This window comes from Triticum urartu, chromosome 3A, assembly GCF_056163025.1.
Source record: "Triticum urartu cultivar PI428250 chromosome 3A, HENAU_Tu73, whole genome shotgun sequence".
Classification (NCBI taxonomy): Eukaryota; Viridiplantae; Streptophyta; class Magnoliopsida; order Poales; family Poaceae; genus Triticum; species Triticum urartu.
In genome coordinates this window covers 340,250,029-340,266,259 of record NC_141875.1, presented here as the reverse complement: position 1 = coordinate 340,266,259, position 16,231 = coordinate 340,250,029, and positions in this window count along the sequence as shown.

Here is a 16,231-nt window from a genome sequence, read left to right as displayed (position 1 = left end):
CTGCAGACTCAAGGGTCATTTTTATTTAAACCCCCGGGCCAGTGCTCCTCTGAGTGTTGGTCCAAACTAGAGCATCGTGCAGGGCCGTCCCTTGGCAACTTGGGTTACGTTGGCTCCTGTACGCTTAGCTTATCCGGTGTGCCCTGAGAACGAGATATGTGCAGCTCCTATCGGGATTTGTCGGCACAGCGGGTGGTCTTGCTAGTCTTGTTTTACCATTTTCAAAATGTCTTGTAACCAGGATTCAGAGTCTGATCGGGTCTTCCTGTGAGAAGGAATATCCTTCGTTGACCGTGAGAGCTTGTGATGGGCTAAGTTGGGACACCCCTGCAGGGTTTTGAACTTTCAAAAGACGTGCCCGCGGTTATGGGCAGATGGGAATTTGTTAATGTCCGGTTGTAGAAAACTTGACACTTAACTTAATTAAAATGAATCAACCGCGTGTGTAGCCGTGATGGTCTCTTTTCGGCGGAGTCCGAGAAGAGAACACGGTCTCGGGTTATGCCTGAACGTAAGTAGTTTCAGGATTACTTCTAGTTCACGACCGTGCTTTGCTTCTCTTCTCGCTCTCATTTGCATAAGTTAGCCACCATATATGCTAGTGCTTGCTGCAGCTCCACCTTACTACCTTTTCCTAGCCATAAGCTTAAATAGTCTTGATCTCGCGGGTGTGAGATTGCTGAGTCCCCGTGACTCACAGATTACTTCCAAAACCAGTTGCAGGTGCCGTTGATACCAGTGCAGATACACAGCTGAGCTCAAGTGGGAGCTCGATGAAGATCGTGTCCGTCGTGTTGTTTCGTTTCCTTTCGATCAGTAGTGGAGCCCAGTTGGGGCGATCAGGGATCTATGCATTAGGGGTTGTCTTTCTTTATTTGGTTCTGTAGTCGGACCTTGATTGTATTCTGGATAATGTAATGCTATATCTATGTATTGTGTGAAGTGGCGATTGTAAGCCAACTCTTTATCCCTTTCTTATTCAGTACATGGGATGTGTAAAGATTACCCCTCTTGCGACATGCCAACTATGCGGTTATGCCTCTAAGTCATGCTCCGACACGTGGGAGATATAGCCGCAGCGTGGGTGTTACAGATGGGGTTCACCACCTCCATTGGTGCCTCTCCGGTGATGCGTGAGTAGTTCTTTGTAGACCTTCGGGTTCGTAGTTAGTAGCTAGATGGCTTCATCTCTCTCTCTTGATTCTCAATACAATGGTCTCTTGGAGATCCATATGATGTAACTTTTTTGCGGTGTGTTTGTTGGGATCTGATGAACTTTGAGTTTATGATCAGTCATATCTTTTTATATCCATGAAAGTTATTTGAGTTTCTTTGATCTCTTATAGCCTCGTATTTCTTCTCCGATATTTGGGTTTTGTTTTGCCAACTTGATCTATTTATCTTGCAATGGGGAGAGGTGCCCGGTAGTGGGTTCGATCTTACGGTGGTTGATCCCAGTGACAGAAAGGGAACCGACACGTATGTATCGTTGCTACTAAGGATAAACGAATCTTGTCTACGTCATGTCATCATTCTTATTGCATTACTCCGTTTTTCCATGAACTTAATACACTAGATGCATGCTGGATAGCGGTCGATGTGTGGAGTAATAGTAGTAGATGCAGGCAGGAGTCGGTCTACTAATCTTGGATGTGATGCCTATGTAATGATCATTGCCTGGATATCATCATAATTATTTGAGGTTCTATCAATTTCCCAACAGTAATTTGTTCACCCACCGTTTGCTATCTTTCTCGAGAGAAGCCACTAGTGAAACCTACAGCCCCCGGGTCTTCTTCCTCATATATTTGCTTGCGATCTACTTTTCCTTTACATTTTTATTCAGATCTATTAAACCAAAAATACAAAAATACTTTGCTGCACTTTATTTTATTTGCGATCTATTATTTCAATCTACTACAATTTTCTGGCATCGTTACCCGAAAGGGATTGACAACCCCTTTAACACATCCGGTTGCGAGGTGTTGTTATTTGTGTGCAGGTGTTGCTTACGTTGTGTTGCTTGGTTCTCCTACTGGTTCGATAACCTTGGTTTCTTCACTGAGAGAAATACCTACCGTCGCTGTGTCGCATCATCCCTTCCTCTTTAGGGAAATACCGACGTAGTCCTAGCAGACAGGAGCTTTTCTGGCGCTATAGTTAGAGAGCAATCAAAAGGAATTTCTGGCGCCTTTGCCGGGGAGGATCTTCTTCATAACCAGGTTCGTAATCACAAATCTCATCTCCTCACAATTTACATTATTTGCCATTTGCCTCTCGTTTTCCTCTCCCCTACTTCACAAAAAATTGCCGTTTTATTTGCCTCTCTTTTCTTGTTCGCCATTTTCTTGTCAGGTCTATCCTTTGCTTGCAATCATGAGTGATTTCGGTATGGCACATACAGCTGATGGCCTAACTCCTAAAATAGGACGTACGGACAATCTGGATGCTAAAACTTTTATCTTGGGGCAAGGGAATGTTATGGGAAAAGAACATATCCAAGAATTTTTCAATTGTGTGGGAAATTTGAGTCTTGATGATGCTCCTATACTTAAAACTACTAGATCTTATGCGGATGCTATTTCAACACTAGTTCTGAAACTTGAAAGTAAATTTATTCGTACACATCCTACCTTGCAAAGATTTTTTTGAGCTCCCCGTTATAAAGAATCCTAGAGCTAAAAAGTTGGCCACTCTCGTTCTTATGAATGAGTTTGACTACCTAATACGGGAAGCTAGGGAAATCTTTGACTTTTATGGTGAATCGCGAAAAACCTATGATAGATGAAATTATTTACAATAGTGACTATGCTTTAAGACATTTTCTTGGGGACAATAAAATCTTTGATTAGAATCTTAAAAAGGAAGTCATAGTTCTAGATATAATCCAACAAGTTTTCAATAATGTTAATCAACATTACTCTTGGATTGTTGCGGGAAATCAAAAGGGGTATGATTAAAACCAACTTAGGATTGCAAAGGCCCCTATGGATAACATGTTTTATGTTGTTTTTACAAAGCCTCATGATGAAAATACCTCTAAGAATGAAAATACCTCTAAGAAAGTCAAGAACAAGGATGACAAAACTTAGATCCTTGCTTTATGCCTAGCTAAGGGCGTAAAACTATAACGCTTGTTGGGAGGCAACCCAATGAATAAAATTTATTTTTGCTTTTTGCTTCCTGTTCTTGTGTGTTAGCACAATTATGCTACTGTTATGATTGTGTTTTTAATGTTTAATTTAGTGTTTGTGCCAAGTAAAGCCTTTAGGATCTTCTTGGGTGATAGTTGTTTGATCTTGCTGAAAAAACAGAATTTTTTACGCTCACGGAATTAATTTTCATTGTTTACAAGAGAGTGATAAAATACCCATTCCACTTGCAGTAGATCACTATACAATTTTCTCAGGCTGCCCTAATTTGTCAGAATTTTTAGAGTTACAGAAGTACTCAAAATAGTCACATTGCTACAGACTGTTCTGTTTTGACAAATTATGTTTTCTTTGTGTTGTGTGCTTATTTTGATGGCTCTATGGTTTTCTTTGATAAGTTTTTGCCATAGAAAAGTTGGAATACAATAGATATAATACAAAAACAAAATATGAATTGGTTTGATACAACACTTATAGTAGTGGTTTATTATTCTTATACTAATGGATCTCACGAAGGTTTTGTTGAGTTTTGTGTGATTGAAGTTTTCAAGTTTTGGGTTATCTTACGATGGATGAAGGAAGGATGGAAGAGCCTAAGCTTGGGGATGCCCCGACATCCCAAGCTATTATCCAAAAATGAGCAACCAACTAAGCTTGTGGATGCCCCCGAGTGGCATCCCCGCTTTCTTCCAACAACTATCGGTATTTTACTCGGGACTAAATTTGTATTCATCACATGATATGTGTTTTGCTTTGAGCGTCTTGTATGATATGTGTCTTTGCTTGTTTTATTTTGTGTTTTAAGTCATCAATCCTTGCTAGACACACCTATTTGAGACAGCCAAAATTATGTCATGACTTGTTAGAATTGCTCTCTATGCTTCACTTAAATCTTTTATGAGCTAGGACTTGCTCTAGTGCTTCAGTTATATCTTTTTGAGCACGGTGTGCTTAGTATTTTTGAAGAAATGCTCCCTTGATTCACTTAGATTTATTTGAGAGTTTTTTTTTGACTGTGAACTGTGGGTTAAAACCCCCATAGCAGATCAAAACTTTATTGAGAATATAATAGGTACAACAAGTTGATTACAAGGAGTAACCAGGTTACAAGGAACAAAAAGAAAAGAGAAAGCCCTACCAAACTAGCTTAGGGTGGGAGGTAAGAGATCCATTTGAGTAGATCATCCTTGTAAGCAGCTCTGATCCTGTGCTGCATGAGACTAATATCCTGCCGAAAAGCAAACCTCCATTTATTGAAACTGGCCCTCTCATGTCTGAACACTTTGGCATTTCTGACTAGCCAAATATGCCAGCAAGCAATGAATACCACTTCAGAAAAGAAAGGCCTTGCAAAATCTCTCCTTGCCTGAGTAACCAGCTCAACCATAGATGTGCCAGCAGTCCAATCAATCTGCAGATAATTCCAGACCCTTACACTAAAATTGCAATTGAAAAATAAGTGGTCTCTTGTTTCCCTAGCCTGCAAAGGGCATAGTGTACAGTGGACTCCATCCTCCATGTGCCAGTGTCTCCTTTCAACTATATCTTTGGTGTTTAACCTGTCCATAATAAGCAACCAAGCAAAGACCTTGATCTTGAGAGTACAGGAGGATTTCCATATCCAACAGAGCAAAGGATTGAAGGACTCAAACTGAAAGGAGAGTAAGTAAAACATCTTGGGTTTGAAAAACTTGGAGGAGCCCTGCCAGAACCAACAATCCTTCAAGCTGGGGTCCCTTCTGTGAGAGCTCATTAAAGCCTTTATCAGATTTAACTCATCAAAGGCTTGAGTCGATAAGGGTAGATGAAAAAATTGGTGCAGATCCTGGGTGTTGAAAATTTCTTTAATTGAGACCCAGGGGTCCTTGGCAAAAGAGAAAAGCCTTGGGAATCGTGCCTGCAAACTAGACGTTTCAGAGCCAAGGTTCCAATTATCAGACCAAAAGAGAGCAGTGTCCCCTTCATTGACCTGTACCCAGGAGCAGTCCCTAAAATGCTGCATGACTTTGCAAATATCCCTCCACCAAAAGGAGCCACAGTCATTTGTTCCCTGGGGCATTCTCTCAAAATAATATGAGCCCCAAACTAGGGATGCCCAAGGAATTTGTCGTTTGTTCAGGAAATTGCTGGCATGCTTGAGAAGGAGAGCCACATTCTGAACCCCCAGATTAAGAATACCAAGACCTCCTTTGCTTTTTGGCCTACATATGAGTTTCCAAGCCGCCAGAGATGGAGCTGGCTCATCTCTATGCTTTCTCCACAAGCACTGCCTTTGAATTCTTTCCAACTGCTTCAGAATACCAGCTGGGAGAGCAAGGCTACCCATAAAAAAATTGGTGAGAGGATAGAGCCGAGTTCAGGAACTGTAGCCTTTCTCCTTGGTTAAGGAAAGAAGAACTGGCAGTCATTCTTCTCTCCATACAGTCAACCAGAGGCATGAAGTCTGCCATTTTGGGCTTGGTGGTCCCCACAGGTAATCCCAGATATGTAAATGGCATTGTACCAATTTTGCAGTCAAAAGCAGTTGCTAAATCCTCCATTACAGCAGAGTCAACATTGATTGGAATAATGGAAGACTTTTGATAATTGACATCCAGGCCAGTGGACTGAGAGAACACCTGCAGCATATCCTTCAGAGCCAGTAGTTGGGTCCTGTCTGCAGGGAGGATGATCAAAGTATCATCAGCATATTGGATCACAGGGTAGTCTGTATCATGGCAGGGAATAGGTAGATGCAGAAGTCCCCTCCTGTACATATCATTAATCACTGTTTGTAGCAGGTCAGCAGCTATGACAAATAGCAGGGGAGATACAGGGTCACCCTGTCTAACTCCTTTCTTACAAACAAATTTCCTCCCAGGGACTCCGTTGAGCAAGACAGAAGAAGTACCAGTGGTAAGGAGCTGTTTCATCCAAAGAATCCACTTATCATTAAAGCCCTTATACCTGAGAATTTGAAAGATAGCTTCATGCTCAATGGAGTCAAATGCCTTTTCAAAATCCAATTTAAGGATTACTATTGGCCTCTTGGACTGGTGGCATTGATGTAAGTACTCGAAAGTCCAACCCAGGCAATCCTGTATTGTTCTGGTTTTGATGAAACCATATTGGTTCTTATGGATGCACTGCATGATTATTGTTTGAAGTCTATTAGCAGCCATTTTGGACAAAAATTTAAGCCCCATACTAGTGAGAGAGATTGGTCTGAAGTCTCCCACTTCCTCAGGAGAAAGTTTTTTGGGCACAAGAGTAATAAAAGAACTATTGATGTTATCTAAGACAGCCTTTCCCTCATGAAAGGCCCTGGCGAGCTCATAAAAATCCCCAGAAATAAGGTGCCAGCATTTCTTAAAAAACAGGCCATTAAAACCATCCGGACCAGGTGCCTTATCCACAGGCATGTGTTTGACCACATTATCCATTTCCTCCTTTTCAAAAGGCCTAGTGAGCACCTCCAGGCCAGATACTGGTGAGATTAGTGAAGACAAGTCAAAACCCATCACAATCCCTCTAGAGGTGCCCATTCCATTCTTAAAACAGCTCCAGATAAGTCCAGCCATTTGGGAATGATCAGAGACTACAGTTCCATCAGGTAGTCTTAGACTTGCTATGGAGTTTCGCCTATGTCTCTCAGTGGCCATAGCATGGAAAAACTTAGTGTTTTCTCCCCCCACCTTAAAGTATCTGATAGAGCATCGCTTCTTCCAGTACAGAAACTGTAAGTGCAGAAGCTTTTCCAAATGTGTTTTGACAATTCTTCTGAAGTTGTTTTCCTGAATAACAAGAGGCCTCCACTCCTCTAGTTCATCCAAAAGAAAAATGACATGATTACATTTGCTAATCAACAGCTTCAATTTGGAAATATTCATTTGCCATCTCTTAAGACACATTCTCAAACACTTAAATTTGTCTGCAATTTTTGCAGTGATGTGTGTCTTCCGAGAGGGCTGCTTCCAAGAGGATTCAACACAATTCATGAAACCTTCCAGTTCAAGCCAATAGTTTTCAAACCTAAAGATGTTTGATTTTGGAATGGAAGTTTTGATGGATACTAGACAAGGCACATGATCAGATGCAGTCCTAGCCAGAGGCAGCACTTCAGTCATGGGGTAATCAGAAATCCAATCTACAGAGGTAAAAAACCAGTCTAGCTGCTCAAGAAGTGGGGTATCCTGCATATTGGACCATGTGTAGGATCTGCCTTTGATTGGAAGTTCAAGGAGGCCCAGGTGACCGATAATCTCATTAAAAATGAACATGTCATTTATGTCCCCACCCGGTAAGTTTCTGTTATCCACAGATCGGAGGAAATTAAAATCGCCAAGTAGCAACCAATGCTCATTAACAGGTATAACAAGGTTGTATAACCAATTAACAAAATTGTCCCTGGCTATACCCTGACAAGGACCATAAACAGCCACAAGAGTCCAAGTTTCATTATTTTGTCTGGAAGTAAACTGAACCACCACAGCAAACTGCTGCACCTCTATGATAGTGCCACTAAAAACTGCAGAATTCCAGACAACAATAATTCCACCAGAAGCCCCAATTGAGGGAGAACAGACAAAAGAGTCAAATCTTTTAGGGCAGAAAGATTTGATTGTCCTTGAGTCAAAAGAAGTACATTTCGTTTCTTGTAGACAAGCGATTGAACATTGGCTCTCCTCAATTTTCTGCCTAACAGCTCTCTGTCTAGCTTCAGAATTTAGGCCTCTCACATTCCAACAAAGAATATTCCAGTTTCTACAGCTATTACTCATTATAGCAAAAGTTAAAGGCCAGTAACCACATGGTACACAATACCACATTTTCAAAAGACAACAGTTTAGTCTGTCCCAACATCATCAAGTTCCAAAGTTCCAGAAGCAGGAAATAGCCTAAAAATAGTGAAAAGGCAAAATTAAGGGCTTGCAAAACCCAATACTCCAGGGACACACTAATCATCATGTTTAGGCGAAGCTACAGCAAGTGGGTCCACCATAAGTGCATCCACAGTTAGCAGATCAGCATCAATCTGAAGCTCACGTCCAACTTCCTGTAGTCGACTGACAGGGGTTGCAGGAGGAATTCCATCAGAAGCAGGCTCTTCATGCATCTGGGCCATGAAAGGCTTGGCCTTGGGCTTCTTCCTCTTGGGCTGAAGCGCGAGCTCTTGGAAAGTGGGCTTGAAACCATCTCGCTGGGCTGAGCTTCTGGTGCAGCGTCGAACTGTGGTGTCAACAATTGGAGTTGGCGCCAGAGTCTTCCGTGGCTTGCGTTTGATCGCAGCAGAAGGAACCTGCACAGGCTGCACAGCAATAGGATCAGAGAAAAGCGCCCTGGCAACTGGCCGAGCGGGCTCCTCTTCCCTCCATGTAAGACGTGGCAGGTGCAAATCACTAAAAGCCAAATCCCAGCTCCTTTTAGACAGAACAACAGGTGACAAAGGTTGCATCATCACTGGCCTGGGTACAGAAAATGCTACAGGAGCTTGCAAAAGGTTCTCAAAAGACCTCCTCCAAATCATCTCCGGGGGCAAAGGAGGCCCAAAAGGGATCACAGGTAGAGCAATTTCCTTCGTGACAGAAGGAGGATGATACACCACAATTGCCCAATTGTTCGCTGTATCTTCATTGACCACAGGCTGCATAATTGATTCAGATAGATCATCCTCCACCACAATGACAGGTGGATCCTGGTCAGTCGTGGAGCTTGGCTGGGCAGAGAGATCTACCACCATTGACTCTTGATCCTGAGCAGGTTCAGGCTCAACATTGTCCTGGCCATTCCCCCAATTGTCCTCAGCCACTTCAATGATCACAGGCTCTGGAGGCGGAGGAGGGATTGCATTCCACCCCAAGGCGGGGTAGACAGGAAGATTAAACGGGGGCAAATCCGGGAAAGGAACACCCGGAACTGGATGCGGATTGCCATTGAGGGGCATCCAATCTTCATCCTGGGGCATCTGCTCAGCAAAGTTCGCTCCCAAAATGTATAGAGGCGCAGTCCAAGAAACTCTCGCCCCACCATAGGCCGCAAAATCCATGAAGACTACATCACGTGGTACCAGGAAATCCTCTGGGAAAGAAGCAAAGACCAAAGAGCAGACCAAATAGGGGTCCTCACTGACCCAATGGTGGAATTTCCCAACAGTATTCACCGCTGCCCTAATGCATTCAGTGTTGCGAAGGTCCAACGGAATACCAAGAAACATGATAAGTCCCTGACGAAAACCCTGAACTCCCCGAAAATTTTCACCCTCGTCATGCTTCATAAAACGCACGAAACGGTCATTACCTAGAGGCTGAGGCGGAAGTTGAAGCAGAGAAAATCTGACAGCAGCATCTCTAAGCTCAAAGAGCCCAACAGACCGGATCCAAGGCTGAGCTGACCGAACATGAACCCCATGCCCATGCAACCACTGCACTACTTCCTCTCTAGCAGCACCAATCTCATCCGGTTGAGGAATAGGCATTACCTCCGCAAGCATGAACTCCTCATGATGGCGCACAATTGGGGTATGTGGCGTCACAAAGGTTCGCGGCAGACGATCTTCTCCCCCATCGACGATGTGGTGACCAGCAGGTACATACCTCAGGGGATCCAAATGAAAGTTGGCCATCGGAGTCGGGAGCTCCGCTTCCAGTGACGGCGAGTGAAGGGGCGGAGGAGGGGTTGCTGGCGGCGAAGTCGATGGTGTTTTGGGGCCAGGGCTGATGGAACTGGACGGTGGTGTAAATGCAGAAGTGCAAGGGAGGTCCAAGTTTGGTAAAAGATTTGTCAGAGAGATATTCCCGCAGCGCGCCTCGGAAGATGGAGCGTTAACCGGTTTGGCTTGCCACACGAGCCCCAAGATAGTAGCAAATTTGTTGCAGTCTTTTTTGACGTGACCAGACCGGAGGCAAGAGATACACCAAAGCGTAGATGTGCACGCAGAAGCAAAATGACCCTTCTCCAGGCACTGCTGACACGTAAAAATTTCATCGACCATATCAGAAATTAAGGTGTCGAAATCTTCCCTTGCTTGTTGAGACGAGGGGATATCCAGCTGCTCCCCAACGGAAACCGGCGAAACCCGGCCCACCTCAGAGGGGGAAGATGGCTCATCCAGGCCCTCCGAGTCCAAAGCGGGCCCAACATGGCCCGGCACGACCTCATTCGAAGGAACAGAATTCCCGCCCGAGATTGGTGGCGTGCGATCAGCATGGGGCCGAAGATCATGCACCGTACCAAACGAGATAGATGGTCTCGCCGACGTCCACCGGAGAGTCGCCGGCAAGGTTGGACGAATAATCACCCGCTCATGAGAAGAAATCGAGTAGCCCGCCTGTTCAACATCACGAATGCAACTTTCCGTAGCTGGATAATGATAGTCCTGGCAAGCACCATATCTTTGAAAAACTGCAAAAGAGAGCTTCTTGCGAATTGAATGAGCCGATTTGAAAGAAGACTTAGAAGGCTTAGAGCTCAGGGCTAAAACCCCAAGAGCAGCACGTCTCTTTGAGGGGCTCACTAGGATCCACTCAGCATCACACTCCAAATTCCAGATCTTGAACTCACGACTCCAATTAGGGCCACCGTTACTCCACAAATGGAAGTAACATTTGAATTGTTCGCAAGAAAAAGACCGAAGACGAAGAATAATCATGGCAACAACCTTACAAGAGACTTGAAATCCAAAAACCTTGTCCTTTATCAAAAACACCATGAAATCAATGCCCGATCCACCAATAGCTGCTTCCAGAGCCGCAGCCACAGAATCCTCGTTCAAACGAAGGTTGTGGCGCCCAAACGAAACCACCATGGTGAAGATGTGAGAATCCTCCATGGGGTGTACCGAAAAGCCCGTAGATCTGAAAACCTTCTCCGCAAAAGCCAAACCGTTGGAGAAGTCCAGGCCAAGGGTGGAACCCTCCATGGAACCCATTGAAGATGGGTATGAACGTGTAGATCTCGGAGCGCCGAAGAGATCCACTGGAGAAGAATTAGATTGTAGTGGCTAGTGTAGGAGATCGCCGAGGTGGGGGTGGAGATCGCCGGGGTGGGGGGTGGAGATCGCCATATTTTTAGGAACATGCATTGGCGATTTATTTGAGAACTTTGAAGAAATTCTCTCTTGCTTCACTTAAAGTATTTTGAGAGAAAGAAATATTATGCTCATGATCTTCACTTATATTTGTTTGAGCTTATGAAAAGCAACACATGAAAATTAGTCCCAAAGTGATAGATATCCAAGAAGGATAAAGAAAATAAAAATGTCTTGAAGATCATTGGACAAAATAAGCTTGATTCTTAGTAATAGTTTTGAGATATGATGATGTGATATGTGAGTTATGTTGATGAGTAATTATGTTCTAGTAGGAATATTGGTGTTAAGGTTTGTGATTCCCGAAGCATGCACGTATAGTCTCTCGTTATGCTATGATGTTGGAGCATGATTTATTTTTGATTGTCTTCCTTATGAGTGGCGGTCGGGGACGAGCGATGGTCTTTTCCTACCAATGTATCCCCCTAGGGGCATGCGTAGTAGTACTTTGCTTCGAGGGCTAATAAACTTTTGCAATAAGTATATGAGTTCTTTATGACTAATGTGAGTCCATGGATTATACACACTCTTACCTTTTCGCAATTTGCTAGCCTCTATGGTACCGTGCATTGCCCTTTCCCACACTGAGACGTGGTGCAAACTTCGCAGGTGCATCCAAACCCCGTGATATGATACGCTGTATCACACATAAGCCTCATTATATCTTCCTTAAAACAGCCACCATACCTACCTATTATGGCTTTTCCATGGCCATTCCGAGATATATTGCCATGCAACTTCCACCGCTTCCATTTGATGACTTGAGCATTCACTGTCATATTGCTTTGCATGATCATATAGCTGACATAGTGTTTGTGGCTCAGCCATCGTTCATCATTTTTCATACATGTTACGCTAGATCATTGCACATCCTGGTACATGCCAGAGGCATTTATATAGAGTCATATTTTGTCATAGGTATCGAGTTGTAATTTTTATTTCTTTTGAGTTATAAGTAAATACAAGTGTGATGATCATCATTATTCATTTTTAGAGCAGTGCCCCAGTGAGGAAAGGATGACGGAGACTGTGATTCCCCCACAAGTCGAGATGAGACTCCGGACAATGAGAGAAAGGAAAAAAAAGAAAAAGAAAAAAAAAGAAAAAAAGGAAAAAAGAAAAAGAAAAAAAAAGAAAAAAGAAAATAAACAAAGAGAGAAGGGGCATTGCTAGTATCCTTTACCACACTTGTGCTTCAAAGTAGCACCATGTTTTTCATATGGAGAGTCTCCTATGTTGTCACTTTCATATACTAGTGGGAATTTTTCATTATAGGATTAGATGCACACCCACTTAGTTTTCATATTGAGCTTTCATACACTTATAGCTCTTAGTGCATTCGTTGCATGGCAATCCCTACTCCTCATGTTGATATCGATTGATGGGCATCTCCATAGCCCGTTGGTTAGCCGCATCGATGTGAGACTTTCTTACTTTTTTGTCTTCTCTATATTTACCCTATCATCATACTCTATTCCACCCATAGTGCTATATCCATGGCTTGCGCTCATGTATTGCGTAAGAGTTGAAAAAGCTGAAGCACGTTAAAAAGTATGAACCGATTGCTCGGCTTGTCATCGGGGTTGTGCATGATAAATACTTTGTGTTAAGAAGACATAGCATGACAAGACTATATGATTTTGTAGGGATAACTTATTTTAGCATTGATATTTTGAAAGACATGGTTGCTTGTTGATATGCTTGAGTATCTAAATCATCATGTCAAAACTAGACTATTGCTTTGAATCACATAAAAAAGTCCAATTGTCCATGCTATAAAGAAAAGAATATGAGATGACATGTTAAACAACACTCCACATCAAAAATTCTGTTTTTATCACTTACCTACTCGAGGATGAGTAGGAGTTAAGCTTGGGGGTGCTGATACGTCTCCAATGTATATATAATTTTTGATTGTTCCATGTTATTATATTATCAATCTTGGATGTTTTATAATCATTTTATATCTTTTTTGGTACTATAACCTATTGACATAGTGCCAAGTGCCAGTTCCTGTTTTCCCGTGTTTTTACATCGCAGAAAATCAATACCAGACGGAGTCCAAATGCCACGAAACTTTGCGGAGATTTTTTATGGACCAGAAGGAACATGTTGGGCCCTGGTAGCACCTGGGGGGAGTCCTGAGGAGGGGACAACCCACCAGGGCGTGCCAGGAGGCCCAAGCGCGCCCTAGTGGGTTGTGCCCACCTCGGGTCCCCCCGGACCGCCTCTTTGCTCCATAAATACCCAGATATCCCCAAAACCCTAGGGGAGCCGACGAAATGTTCATCCAGCCGCCGCAGAGTCCAGAACCACCAGATCCAATCTAGACACCATCTCGGATGGGGTTCACCACCTCCATTGGTGCCTCTCTGATGATGCGTTCTTTGTAGACCTTCGGGTTCGTAGTTAGTAGCTAGATGACTTCATCTCTCTCTATTGATTCTCAATACAATGGTCTCTTGGAGATCCATATGATGTAACTCTTTTTATGGTGTGTTTGTTGGCATCTGATGAACTTTGAGTTTATGATCGGTCATATCTTTTTATATCCATGAAAGTTATTTGAGTTTCTTTGATCTCTTATAGCCTCGCATTTCTTATCTGAGATTTTGTTTGGCCGACTTGATCTATTATCTTGCAATGCGGAGAGGTGCTCGGTAGTGGGTTCGATCTTACGGTGCTTGAACCCAGTGACAGAAAGGGAACCGACACGTATGTATCGTTGCTACTAAGGATAAAAAGATGGGATCTATATCTATGCAATAGATAAACAGATCTTGTCTACATCATGTCATCGTTCTTATTGCATTACTACGTTTTTCCATGAACTTAATGCACTAGATGCATGCTGGATAGCGGTCGATGTGTGGAGTAATAGTAGTAGATGCAGGCAGGAGTCGGTCTACTAATCTTGGACGTGATGCCTATGTAATGATCATTGCCTGGATATCTTCATAATTATTTGAGGTTCTATGAATTGCCCAACAGTAATTTTTTCACCCCCCGTTTGCTATCTTTCTCGAGAGAAGCCACTAGTGAAACCTACGCCACCGGGTCTTCTTCCTCATATATTTGCTTGCGATCTACTTTTCCTTTACATTTTTATTCAGATCTATTAAATCAAAAATACAAAACTACTTTGCTGCACTTTATTTTATTTGTGATCTATTATTTCAATCTACTACAATTTTCTGGCATCGTTACCCAAAGGGATTGACAACCCCTTTAACACGCCGGCTTGCGAGGTGTTGTTATTTGTGTGCAGGTGCTGTTTACGTTGTGTTGCTTGGTTCTCCTATTGGTTCGATAACCTTGGTTTCTTCATTGAGGGAAATACCTACCGTCGTTGTGCTGCATCATCCCTTCCTCTTTGGGAAAATATCGACGTAGTCCTAGCAGACAGGAGCTTTTCTGGCGCTATAGTCAGAGAGCAATCAAAACCTACGGCCCCCGGGTCTCTTCTTTATTATATTTGCTTTTGCGATCTATTTTCCTTTTCTTTTATTTTCAGATCTATTAAACAAAAAATACAAAAATACCTTGCTGCACTTTATTTTATTTGGCGTTCGATCTATCAACTTATTACAACTTTCTCACGTTCTTTTGCCAATTTCTGGCGCTGTTACCTGAAAGGGATTGACAACCCCTTTAATACGTCGGGTTGCGAGTATTTGTTATTTGTGTGCATGTGCCGTTCACGTAGTGTTGCGTGGTTCTCCTACTGGTTTGATAACCTTGGTCTCATCACTGAGGGAAATACCTACTGCTGCTGTGTCGCATCATCCCTTCCTCTTTGGGGAAATACCGACATAGTTCTAGTAGACATCAGTATGTATTTTGCAAATCTCTATGTCTCCCTCCTTGACTTGTTCACAGATGGAGTTGAAGCGTTTGTTGGTGTGTTTGGTTCTCTTGTGAAATCTGGATTCCTTTGCCAAGGCAATCGCTCCAGTATTGTCACAAAAGATTTTCATTGGATCCGATGCACTAGGTATTACACCTAGATCGGATATGAACTCCTTCATCCAGACTCCTTCATTTCCTGCTTCTGAAGCAGCTATGTACTCCGCTTCACATGTAGATCCTGCCACGACGCTCTGCTTGGAACTTCTTCAAAACTTTATCAAGGTATGTGCTTTGTGAAAGTCCTATTAATCGTCTTGATCTATCTCTATAGATCTTGATGCCCAATATATAAGCAGCTTCACCGAGGTCTTTCATTGAAAAACTCTTATTCAAGTATACTTTTATGCTATCCAGAAATTCTACATCATTTCCAATCAACAATATGTCATCTACATATAATATTAGAAATGCTACAGAGTTCCCACTCATTTTCTTGTAAATACAGGCTTCACCGAAAGTCTGTATAAAACCATATGCTTTGATCACCTCATCAAAGTGTATATTCCAAATTCAAGATGCTTGCACCAGTCCATAGATGGATCGCTAGAGCTTGCACACTTTGTTAGCACCTTTAGGACCGACAAAACCTTCTGGTTGCATCATATACAACTCTTCTTTAAGAAATCCATTAAGGAATGCAGTTTTGATGTCCATTTGCCAGATTTCATAATCATGAAATGCGGCAATTGCTAACATGATTCGGACGGACTTAAGCACCGCTACGGATGAGAAAGTCTCATCATAGCCAACCCCTTGAACTTGTCGAAAACCTTTTGCGACAAGTCAAGCTTTGTAGACAGTAACATTACCATCAGCATCAGTCTTCTTCTTGAAGATCCATTTATTCTCTATGGCTTGCAGATCATCGGGCAATTCCACCAAAGTCCATACTTTGTTCACATACATGTATCCTATCTCAGATTTCATGGCCTCAAGCCATCTATCGGAATTTGGGCTCAGCATTGCTTCTTCATAGTTCGTAGGTTCGTCATGGTCTAGTAACATGACTTCCAGGACAGGATTACTGTACCACTCTGGTGCGGAACCTGCTTTGTTTGACCTACGAGGTCCAATAGTAACTTGATCTGAAGTTTCATGATCATCA